The sequence below is a fragment of the Myxine glutinosa genome, chromosome 6 (genome assembly GCF_964187855.1).
Source record: "Myxine glutinosa chromosome 6, kmMyxGlut1.1, whole genome shotgun sequence".
NCBI lineage: Eukaryota > Metazoa > Chordata > Myxini > Myxiniformes > Myxinidae > Myxine > Myxine glutinosa.
Window position 1 is genome coordinate 100,469,840 of NC_136266.1, and position 13,085 is coordinate 100,482,924.

A 13,085-nucleotide genomic window follows, 5' to 3' on the forward strand; every position below is an offset into this window, starting at 1 on the left:
GTATATACACACGAGGTTGAATATTATTGGGGATGAGATAGCTCGGAGAGGCCATATGGTCCCATGGATATGGCATCCCCTCTCTCCTGTGAAGCATGGGGGTAGCAGCATCATGTTATGGGGATGTTTCTCATCAGCAGGGACTGGGGAACTTGTCACAATAGAAGGGCAAATGGATGGAGCAAAATACAGAAAAATCCCAGTGGAAAACCTGCTGCCCTCTGTAAGAAAGCTGATATTGAGACGGAAGTTCACCTTTCAGCATGGCAATGACCCAAAGCACACAGCCAAAGCTACACTGAAGTGGCTAAGGAAGAAAAATATAAATTTCCTTGAGTGGCCCAGTCAGAGCCCCGAACTAAATCCAATTGAAAATCTGTGGCATGACTTGAAGATTGCCGTCCATAAACATTCCCCACACAACTGGACTGTGCTTGAACAGTTTTGTACAGAAAAATGGGCAAATATTGCCCAATCAAGGTGTGCAAGGTTGGGAGAGACCTATCCCAACAGACTCACAGCTGTAATTGCTGTTAAAGTTGCTTCCACCGAGTATTAACTCAAGGGGGGTGGACACTTAGTCCCTAGAACCAAGATACCAAGAACCAAGTTCTCTAGAACCAAGATAATCTAGTTTTGTAATTTTAATAAATTTTCTGAAATTCGTAGAATTTGTTTTTCACTTGGAAATTGTGGTTTACGATGTGTAAATAATGGTGGAAAAATTCTGATTAATGCATTTTAATTCCAGACTATAAGGCAACAAAAGGTGAAAATTTGAAATGGTGTGTAGACTTTCTTTAGACACTGTATATACAATATATCTCTCCCATCCCCTCTCACCTCCCAACCCCTACCACTCCCCCCTCCACCTCTTCCCTTCAACCCCCTTCCCCTCTTAACCCTCATCTTTCTCCCTCCTTATTTATTCACCCCTGTTTGTCTGTTTGTTACTTGCAAAATTGAAGGTTCACAGGTATATTGGTTGGTCTGCTCTGTTATTCTGTCTGTCAGTCAGTTGGTTTGTCTGTATGTCAATCCCATACAGGTCACATTTTTACTCTGATCTTCACAAAATGTATCCACCTGGTAGAGGTAGTCCCAAGCAAGAAACATATTGTTTGTTAAGGACAAAGGACAAAGTCACATAAATCGGCAATTTTCATTCTATTCACTTGATATATATTGTTGCGAATATGGAATTTGGCCTCCATATCCGCTTGTAAATATTCCCCTATTTTCTCCAATACTCCCCAACTTTCCCCGATCCCCCATTCCCTAGTCCCATTGCATGTAAATAACAATCAGTAGAGCCGACCTTCCCCTTATTCCCCCATTAAATGTCGTGCCCAGGTCCACCGCACCACACGTAGACAACTTTCGGACATCTTCCTAGTTATTCTTATTCTATGTCAGTTAAGGCCTCGTCTCCATTAATTATGACTCTTCGTTGCACCAGAATGTGATTATATGGCATCAGTAGTGAGTTTAGGACCTTTCCCATACCTCCTTCCATCTTCTTCCCCAACAATTACAACAACAACAGAGGAGATGGCGGCGGAGCGGGGGAGGATGCGTCCTCACACTGGCTCGATTAGCGCCATAGACCATGCGCTCCACGGGGTTACCACGAAGGGGCTCCTTGTCAGCTCCTCGTCAAGGGCGGAGCCTGGTAAACCCCCCGCACGCACCCAATGAGAAGCAACGTGCCGATTCCACGAGGCGGAGCTAACGAGCCGAGGGCGTGTCACTCCCCGCCGGATATACGCGGCCCCGCGCCGGATGTGACGTGAGATGCGCCTCAGCTTGGAGAGAGAAGCCACCGCCACCCCCAGCGCGACGATACCTCCCCGCATCTTTGGACCGGACCGGACCGTACTGGACCCTGCTTTGAGCCAAGAGTGCACCTTGAGCCATCGATACCCGCTGTCCTTTTCATCAACCCCCGTGTGAGTCAGCCTTGTCCCGTTTGTCTGTCGTCTGTCCGGGGTTAATATAAGAGTGTGTCTAAGTGCCTGTCTTTCTGTGATTATAACTCTAGCCCCTGTAATCTGACCTTTCCGTACGAATATAATCTCCTCCGGAGGTCTTGAGAACTGAACCCTTGGTGTCGTATTGTGTTATTGTAATCCAGCCGGGTGTCTTCTTTTTCTTATTGAGCCAGCATAGCGCGACTTCGTCAACGTCGAGTATAGTCGGGTAATTTGTGCGGACACGACGGCCATTCCGCTCGGCCCACTTTAACATCAAAGTCGTGTCTGTAACAATATTTATATACTGAATATAAAACCAAAAAACATGGGTGGATGGTGAGGCTTCGTGGAGGTGAAGCCACGGTCAACCGATGTAAGTATGTCTATTAATTACATACTGTTTGAACGTGAGTGCGTCTATTAATTACGTATTATTGGACCATGACTACGTGTATTAATTATGGACTATTGGAACATACCCTTTAGACCACTTTAGACCCTTTGAACCTTTTATGACCCTTTACACCCCTTGTTCTATTTCGACTATTTAGATATTTACACCCTCTTGACCGCTTTGACCCTTGAGACAGCTAGGTTTAAACCCTATTGCTCCTTTTAAGACCCCTTAGATTCCTTAGACTCGCAAAGACCTTTACACACTTTAGACTGCTTAGACCCCCTTGACCTTGAGACCTTTTATACAATTAGACCCTCTTTAAACCCTCTTTTTTTTTCTTTCTTTTTTGTATACAAGATTTTTTGCATATGGAGAGATGCAGAAAGATACAGAAAGATGATGATGAAAAAAAAAAATGATGATGCAGCAAGAAAAAAAAAAAAGAAGAAAGAAAAAGAAGAAGAAAGAAAAGCAGAAAGAAAGAATGAAAAAAGATGATGCAGAAAGAGGAGAGATGCAGAAAATAGGGCAAAATAGAGAAGATTGTCATGGGGACCGCAAGGCTAACCCATGCTCTAGCAGGGAAAATGGCCTTAAAATGCATGTTGTTTTTTGTTTGTTGTATACAAGATCGAGGCTTGTGTAAGAGCCAACATCAATCACAAAAAAAAAAAGAATGGACACACAAAACGTACAATAAAGGGAGCGGGAAACAAGATGGGGAGAGAGAGGGAACCACATAAGTACAACAGCAGAGAACAGGGACATCGGAAGATCTGTGGGAGGGAGAGGGCTTGGGGGGAGGAGGCATGGGAAGGCAGAGGGGGGGGGGGCTGGTGGGACAGGTATAAAACACATGGACACTGTGCTAGAACTTCCAGGAAAGAAAGAAGTCGTTATTTCAAAAAAAGTGGATCTGGGGTGAATTAACGGGGATAGAAGAGATCATTATCTTTAATAGAAGAAGATCTTTACATCCCTTGCACCCTTTCAGAGGGTTGTTTATACCCTTTAGACCTAAATCTACTGCTGGAACATGCCCTTTAGACCTTTTAGATCCCTTCAGACCATTTTGACCTTTTAAGACACCTTAGACTCCTAAAGACCATTACCTTTAGACCCCTGGAATCTTAGACCTTTTAGACTCCTAGACCCTTTAAACCCCAACTACTATTGCAAAATAGCCTTTATATCTTTAGACGCCTTAAGGCCTTCATAGAGCCCATTAGACCCTTTGAAACACTTAGACCCTTGAGACCTTTCCACCCCTTAGACACATGGACCCTTTAGACCCCTTTTGACATACACCACAAAACATCTATGCTATATAGTCTTCTTACAATACACAGACTATACTTTTTCAGCAAGTAATGTGTAACCCCCAACCACCTGGAAGCTGGGAAACTGTGCTAGTTTGAATAGAATTTGCATATTGGGTCACCTTATTAGTTCACCAATGAAAACATAGAAGCATATTGTTTATTTGGATCTCACAAGTATCGTGCTATGCACAACATTTTGCTTGTTTGTCTGTTTGTGAGCAGGATATCTTAAAAAGTTATGGATGGATTCGGATGAAACGTGGTAGATAGGTTGGGTGTGTGACAAATACAAATTGATTAGATTTTGGTGAAGATCCGGATCCAGGATACCATAATTTTTAGTGATTCTTCATCATTGAGAGATGGGGCTAAAAACGATTTACAATATACTGATATAGCACGATATCTCAAATAGTTGTGGATAGATTATGGCAAAACCTGGTGGATGAATTCGTTTGGTGACAAGAACAAGCCGATTATATTTTGGTTCAGGTCCAAATCCAGATCCAGCCTATCATTGGGATACAAAACATAAACTGTTCAGCCTGGCAGAGGTATGCTCCTTCGAAGATGTGCTAAAACATATGATGTATGTCTGTATGACATTCTCATCTTTGCTGTTAGTAAACAGTGTAATCTCAAAGCCTAAATTCTTAATAATGGAGGTTTTTATTATTATTTCTAATGGTGCATCATATTTATTGCATTAATGCCAAGTGACTGATGTCTTCAATTTTGTAGTTCTTTATTTGGCACCACCACTGGACCTATTGTTGGCGAAGTGGTGGCCCATCCACAATTGTAACCCTAGCCAAGAAACCGCTTTGGCAGTACGGAAGCTCTATTGAGGGCATGGTACTTGACAATGACAACTGAACTTTTGAAAATATTTCTCCATTAAAGAGCAGGCTCATTTCTGATGACCTGTGGGTCATTTTTTAACCTTCCCTGTGCTAGATATCAGATATTATAATCTCAATTTGTCATATACAGTAATACCCCGGCCTACGTCATTAATTGGTTCCATAAGCCGTGACGTAACTCGGTTTTTGACGTAAACCGGGCGTAATGCCTTTAAAATGCCTTAAAATGAAGACAAACGCCGTAAAACTAGAGTAAACAACTCGCGAAAGTATATAACTATCGCTAAACCTTAAAGAACACTAAAAACACATTTCAGTCATATTTTTTAATGAGTAATGAACACAATTAATGTATGAATTTGTAAAGAATAAAAGAAAGAACCACCTTTAGAGGCCATTTTTCCCCACAGAGCAGGGGTTGGCCTTTTTTGGGCACCTTGGTCCCCTTTTTGAAGCAATGTTTTATGGCCGGATGCCCTTCCTGCCACCAACCCTGTTGGTCGCCTCTTGCAACACACAGGGAATTACCAGTGAACTGGTACTCAATTTGCCGACCTTGGAGGGATGACAGGCTGAGTCAACCCCCCTGGCATTAATTCAGCAATTGACCAGGATTCAAACCCAGGACCCTAGGATCCCAAGCCGGCACCCTAACCGCTAAGCCAACACCAGGTTTTGAATTTGTAAAGAATAATAAATAAAATTAATAAGATTATGTTATTCACCTTAAACATGGTGTCTCTTCTGAACACAAACACACATTTTAGCAGTCTTATCCGGCGGCGCTTTTTCAGTGACGTATGCGAGAATACGTTCCCTATCATGAATGATGGTCGATACCGTCGACCGTGGCAGCCCTAAGGCATAGACCTTATCGCGAATCGGTAAATATCAACAGAGGGCGCTCCACCGCAAAGCATGATGGGATCGAAAAGGGGGCAAACGTAAACACGAACCCAGAAGAGGAAGCGTCTGTCTACGATCGACGCTGTGTTTACGGAAAGGAAGATGGCTAATGTGAAAGAAATTCAGCGTTTTTTGGCATTAAAATCCAGCGATTTAAAGAAATATTTGAGGGAAAGGGGGGTTCCCATTGGAGAAGAGAAACAACCTGCTTATGCAAGAACATTTCCTGAATGTTGAAACCTCGATCGGCCATACAAATATCGCCGGGCTGGAACTTGTCTGCAATGTTCATCTTTACAATTTTTTTTGTCCGACGTGTTTCCTCCTGTAGGTTTGGAAATGTATGAAATTGTTCCGCTAGGTGTAATAGCAACAAGGCACTTGAGAGTAGGTCTTGACTTATATTGGCTGTACACTTGCGAACAAAACTTGGGAGACGGTGCTTTGTCCTAATCCAAAGCGAAATGCGGACCTCGCCGCGAAGATTAAGCCGAAGCGTCATGAGTGTCATGAGTAGTTGATCCTCTAAAGATTGAGATCGCTTAACTCCGAGTTTTGTAGTGTTGTTTATTTGCCGGGTCTTGTCTTCCATTGATAATTCCCCCTTATAATAATGAAGGTTCTGTGCATGAGGGGATACTTCTGCTAATAACCACTTAAACAGGTCATAACTAGGTAAACCTGAATAAAGTTTCACAAGTTCATCACAGTTTGCTATGTCCGAAACAGTAAGCTTCTTGTTACATACTGCAATGGCGGCTTTCAGTTTTGCGATGGTGTCCTTGGCTTGCAAATACTTGGCTCATGAGCTGATCACAGTTCACAGTTAATTTGTTAATTTGTCACAGTAAAAAAGTCCTAAAAGTAGTTTAAAGTGGTAAGGATCACGTCGTGTGTCAATGTAAACAAGCAGTCTGTCAAAGTGACAGCGACTGCCGGCGGCGCTATTGCCCCTTTCCGATCCCATGACGCATTGCGGTTCCGATTCACAATAAGGTCTATGCGCTATCACCGACACTTTTTCACCTTTTTCATACCTTTTAATCAGATTTAACTTATCTTCCATCGTAACCACATTACGCTTGGAAACACTAGCACTATCCTTCTTAGGACCCATGGCTAACACAGACACAGGAATACTGTACGACGCCTCTGTTTTGAATGAGAACCAGCAACTACGCGTATGCACAGAAGACTGTACGTACATTTTAAATATATTTTTAATGTGCTTTTTATTGTATTTTAAATTGTTTTTTAGCTTATTTTATTGTTAATTTATGTACTATTTTATTTATTTTAAATATATTTCTAAGGAAAAATTAATTTTTTTCACATCCGTAGGAGTGACGTAAAGTCGCACATAATGATGTTCGCTGAACTGAAATTTACTCCAGAAGAGTGGCGTAAAGTCGGATTTGACGTAGGTCGAAATGGCGTAAAATGGGGTATGACTGTAATTCTTAATTGTGTTTTTAGCTGCGACGAGCAGCTCCATGAGAGGACCGTGTTGTTGTTCTTGTTGTTGGGGTGCCTTTTTGAATAGCGCATGCGCATACACTCGGACGTGCGTTGGTATGAGGTAAGAACATCGCGGACTAAAAACGCGATTTGTTTGAAGAAACCAGAATAAATTTAGCAACAAAGACAACTTGAATGTTTTCATATCAATCTCGTTTCACAGAACTTGACACAAATTAGGTGTAATTATTGAATAGCGCATGTGCATACACTCGGACGTGCGTTGGTATGAGGTAAGAACATCGCGGACTAAAATCGCGATTTGTTTGAAGAAACCAGAATAAATTTAGCAACAAAGACAACATGAATGTTTTCATATCGATCTCGTTTCACAGAACTTGACACAAATTAGGTGTAATTTTTGAATAGCGCATGCGCATACACTCGGACGTGCATTGGTATGAGGTAAGAACATCGCGGACTAAAATCGCGATTTCTTTGAAGAAACCAGAATAAATTTAGCAACAAAGACAACATGAATGTTTTCATATCAATCTCGTTTCCGTCACAACCGTCACAATTTCGGTCTTCGAGGCCGGCCGATAGGCACAGTGTGACCGGAAGGGACGAGGTTCTCCTGACCACGTGGCCCTTGACTTGGTTTGTCCGCACAATGTGGGCGCTTTCAGGATGAACTTTAGCCGGGGAGCGTTTGGGCGCCCCAGTCTGATACTGCCGCCCACGCGCAGAACAACTTGTGAGTGCACGTGGGTCCCGGCGGTCCCACTGGCCTAGCGCTACCATGTTTAGACAGCGAAAGTCCGTCCCCGGGCACCACGTCTGACTGTCTTATTCAGAGAGCATGGCGACGTGGGCACGGTAGGACACCCGCGGAGCCCCGGCGGACCAGGGGCGCGCGAGCCTACGCGTTAGCGTGCTACGGCGGAATCAACGGCTTCGGCCACGGCCGGGCCGATATTCGGCCCGGTCGCCCGGAAAATGAACTGGTTCGACGCCCGAGCTAGAGAGGTCGCGGGCGACTGAGATGTATTAACCAATAATTAATTAATTTGAGACGTCCGATTTCTAGTGTTTGGAAATTTGGAAGAGCTTGACCCTAGCCTTTCCCTTGCGAGGGCAAGGAGGAACTTAACACTTGACACTTAAGCTTAGTTTGAAGTACACCCTGCCAGCGCTCCCGGTGGGACGGCAGGGCAACCAGAAGGGACGAGGTTCTCCTGACCACGTGGCCCTCGATCTGGGAAGCGAGAGGCGTTCCATTAGTGGACGCGCCCCTCACGCCCGACTTTTGGGCGGCCCCGGCAGGCCTTTTGTTTTGACGTTCCGTGACAGGCCCCGCACCCCCACCTCAGGGCCGACCGGGCGACCGGAATGAATCCCGGTGTCCCGATCCGAACCTTCAGAGCGGGCCGGCTGCACTTTCCGTCCATGCGGTCCCAAATACCGGAACCACCCGCATACCACTTTATTCGACAAAATGAGGTGCGGCCTACAGCCTTAGAAAACCAACCCTATATAAGTCAATACCTCCAACGACACAGGCGCGCATTCGTGCCGCGTGACGTGGTGACGTCATCGCGCTTTCACTTTAAAAGATTTATTTGATATAAATTGATATTTTGATATAAGCCTTAGAAAACCAACCCTACAGAAGTCAAATGGTCCAATAAAGGGTGATGGGAGGGTGATGGGAGGGTGATGGCAGGGTGATGGGAGGGTGATGGCAGAGGGTGATGGCAGAGGGTGATGGGGGAGGGTGCTGGCAGGGTGATGGCAGGGTGATGGGAGGGCGATGGGGGAGGGTGATGGGAGGGTGATGGGGGAGGGTGATGGGGCAGGGTGATGGGGCAGGGTGATGGGAGGGTGATGGGATGGGAGGGAGGAGTTTGTTTTGACGTTCCGTGACAGGCCCCGCACCCCCACCTCCGGGCCGACCGGGCGACCGGAATGAATCCCGGTGTCCCGATCCGAACCTTCAGAGCGGGCCGGCTGGGGAGTGCCAAGCACCCCGTACCTGCACTTTCCGTCCCTGCGGTCCCAAATACCGGAACCACCCGAATACCACTTTATTTGACAAAATGAGGTGCGGCCTACAGCCTTAGAAAAGCAACCCTAAATAAGTCAATACCTCCAATGACACAGGTGCGCATTCGTACCGCGTGACGTGGTGACGTCATCGCGCTTTCACCTTAAAAGATGTATTTGATATTTTGATATAAACCTTAGAAAACCAACCCTACAGAAGTCAAATGGTCCAATAAAGGGTGATGGGAGGGTGATGGCAGGGTGATGGGAGGGTGGTGGGAGGGTGGTGGGAGGGTGATGGGAGGGTGATGGCAGGGTGATGGGAGGGTGATGGCAGGGTGATGGGAGGGTGATGGCAGGGTGATGGGAGGGTGATGGCAGGGTGATGGGAGGGTGATGGGGCCTCCCTATAGAAGTCAGTATCTCCAACGACACAGGCGCGCATTCGTGCCGCGTGACGTGGTGACGTCATCACACTTTCCCCTCAAAAGACCCATTTGATATAAGTTAATATTCTGATATAAGCTTTAGAAAACCAACCCTATATAAGTCAATACCTCCAACGATACAGGTGCGCAAAATACAAAATCACAAAAGATTTATTTGATATAAGTTAATATTTTGAATAACTCGGTCAATATCAGTCCGAATTTCGCCAAATAAAGGTTCCCGTTATCCACAAATACCCCTGTATCCTCCTAGAGGCGAAGTCAGGATGAATTTCGCAAAAAATAAAGTCCTTCGGCAACGAAGATTTAACATGGGGCTTTCCTATGTAACTTTACCCTGAAGTAATTTTACCGAAAATCCTGGAAATTTCGCAGGGCCAGTTTCTGTCGAGTGTTAAGACGTACTAGCGACTGCGAAATCTGGAATCAGAATTAAAATCCGAGCCTCCGTTAGCTCTGAGGGCCCCCCAAAACAAATCGCATATATTCCTAATGAAAAAACTTCGAAGCTCTTAAATCCCGAATCCCATGCCATCCGATGTCAATCCATATATCTATACCTCCCTACGAACGTTATGCATCTAATGATAAGCATAAGAACCATCAAAAAATATTTTAAAACCACTTTATTGGACAAAATGAGGTGCGGCCTAGCATCTAGTCGAGACCAAGTCACCCAGGCCGATCACCCATTCCGACCCCAAATTCCTCATCGACGATAACTAAACAATATATTATATGAATCGCACCGTACATACCTCCTTCTAGATCTTGTTCTTGTCTTGATATACTCACTCAGGCTCACTCTATCACGACTGAGTCCTCTCAGCTCTTCCAAATGGCGTCCGTTCCGCCTCGTGTCCAGTCCAACTCCGAGCTCTTCTTCTTCGAAAAGGTGTAATTAGGTGTAATTATTGAATAGCGCATGCGCATACACTCGGACGTGCGTTAGTATGAGGTAAGAACATCGCGGACTAAAATCGCGATTTGTTTGAAGAAACCAGAATAAATTTAGCAACAAAGACAACATGAATGTTTTCATATCAAACTCGTTTCACAGAACTTTTTTATTTTCAAATCACTTTCACCACACCACACCAAACAGAACCACAGAACCACACCACTGTTTTCACAGAACCACACCCACTTTCAAATCCCCTACCGACAAAGCCCGTTTCAAATTATCCCTCTGCCACCCAGAATTAACATTAATAAATAACATTAATGAATTAACATTAACATTAACAGAAATAACATTCGCGTCCGTACATTATATGTAATCAGTTGATGAAGCATGCTGCCTCGCAAAACAAAGGACAAGACCAGAACTGAAAGACAAAAAGACGCTCGTGCATGCGTATAATTTAATGACTGGTCGAATTTGGTAGCGCATATTGCAACGGATATCCTCATGATTCTACACGTCGCAGCTGGTGACCACACTGTGGTCATTTTTCTCTTGCTTACCTGCGACATGTTGCCGTTCTACAAGAGCTTCGTGTTGCTGTTGTTGTTGTTGGTTGTTGCGGTTCTTGTTGGGGGTCAATGTTTTTTTTTATTTTTATGTGCACCCATTGGTCGAACAGCCTCTGGACCACACCCACATCTGTGGTTTGACTCCACCCACCAAGTTGCCGAGACGATATGATATTCATTCATTCATTCATTTCGTTTATTGAACTCGTCAAACACTGGACAAGGCAGTCCGAAGACTGAAATTTGTCGAGTTTACAATAACAATATTACATAAAACTTACAAGTGCATATAAAAATAATAAAAATCATAGCCTTACATTCTTAATTGGGCTTATTGAAGCCATCCCTAAAGGGTATGCGCCTCCCTAAAAAGATAGTGTTGAAGGAATTTTTGAAAGGTGCCATATGCTTGTTAAATGTCTGTCAGAAACAGACACACGCACACGACAAAACTGAGTTAACATGAATGAATGAATGAATGAATGATCGTTTTAAGGCCATTTTTCCCCGCTATAGTGGGGGTTAGCCTTGCGGGCCCCATGACCTCATGGTTCCCTGTTTGAGACAATGGTTTTACGGCCGGATGCTTTTCCGGACGCCAACCCTTAGTCGCCTCTTACTAGGGATACGGTGTACCTATTCTGAATCACGGTACACACCGAGATCATTCATCCTAGCAAGCTGGTACTCAATTTGCCGACCTCGGAAGGATGACGGGCTGAGTCAACCCCCTGGCGTTAATTCAGCGATCGACCGGGATTCGAACTCAGGATCCTAAGATCCCAAGCCGGCACCCTAACCGCTAAGCCAACACCTGAGTTAACAGATATAAAATAAATCCCCTGTTGGAATCGCAATGAATCTCATCTTCCTTCCTTCCGAGTAAGTGCTGCTTCATCAGGATGAAGATCACCACGCTGTGAGCTTAGTTACCAATCAGCTAGCTAGCGCTTGCCAAGCCAGCCATTCGTTATAAACAGTTTCAAATGGAGTGCTTGCTTGAATGCTTAGGCCACTTGGCGAGTGCTTGATAAGAAACTTGGTAACTGAACACACCCAAATGTTTTTGAGGCCCGAGCCTACATCTATTGTAATCTATATACCCCAGAGAGGATAATAACAACCCCTTCGGGTTTCTCCTGTACGGAGTGGGTACACTAGTTGCCTAAAACCAGACAAAGCTATCCGCCAGATTCGTAATTGATATTGAACCAAACCATGAAGACCCTCAGAGATTAATTCGACAAAATCTTCAACAGCAAGGATGAGGGAGTTGAGTGAACAGTGGAGGCGGAAAATATATATTTTGTTTAGTATGTTGGAACCACTATGCTGGCACTATGTGTGTATGTATGTATGTATATATACAGTATATATATACAGGGTGAGTCAGAAGTAGCGCCCGATTTCTGTTTATATATGTATGTATACGAGCAGAAGTACCCGGCATTGCCGGGCGGGGGAGGGGAGGGGAAGGGGAGGGGGAAAGGGAGGGGAGGGGGAAAGGGAGGGGAGGGGAGACGAGGAGGGAGGGGAGGAGGGGGAGGGGGAGGGGGGGAGTGGGAGGAGGGGGGAGGGGAGAGGGGGGAGGGGAATGGGGAGGAGGGGGAGGGGAACGGGGGGGAGGGGGGAGGGGAACGGGGAGGAGGGGGAGGGGAACGGGGAGGAGGGGGAGGGGAACGGAGGGGAGGAGAGGGGGGGAGGGGAGAAGAGGGGGGAGGGGGAGGGTGGGGGGGGAGGGGGAGGGTGGGGGGGAGGTGGAGGGGGATGGGAGAAGAGGGGGAGGGTGGGGGGAGGGGAATGGGAGAAGAGGGGGGAGGGTGGGGGGGAGGGGATGGGAGAAGAGGGGGAGGGATGGGAGGGGAGAGGGGGGGGAGGGGGAAGGGGTATGGGGAAAAGGGAGGGGGAGGAGAGGAGGGAGGGGGAATGGGGAGGGAAGGGAAGGGCCAGTCAACAATGACGTTGCAGTTCTCATGGTCGGAGAGCAGCACAACAATCGCGACATCGTCCTGCATCTTCGCAACAGCACGAAGCGGATTTTGGAGACTCACCGATCCTGTGACGCCCTCCAGTACCGGCGTTGCCGGGCGGGGGAAGGGAGACCTGTACATTCCCAACCTGTACATTCGCCCTCTCGACTCAAGCTCACTCGGACAAAAGCCTCGCACAAATTACACCATGAAGGCCCAATGGCC

The 13,085-nt window shown here is 45.9% G+C and overlaps 1 protein-coding gene across 6 annotated transcripts in view; it reads left to right on the forward strand.

Annotated features, from left to right (window-relative positions):
- The window catches only part of TMCO4 (transmembrane and coiled-coil domains 4), an 86,480-nt gene that overhangs the window by 50,107 nt on the left and 23,288 nt on the right, over positions 1–13,085 (forward strand). The window lies entirely within an intron of this gene.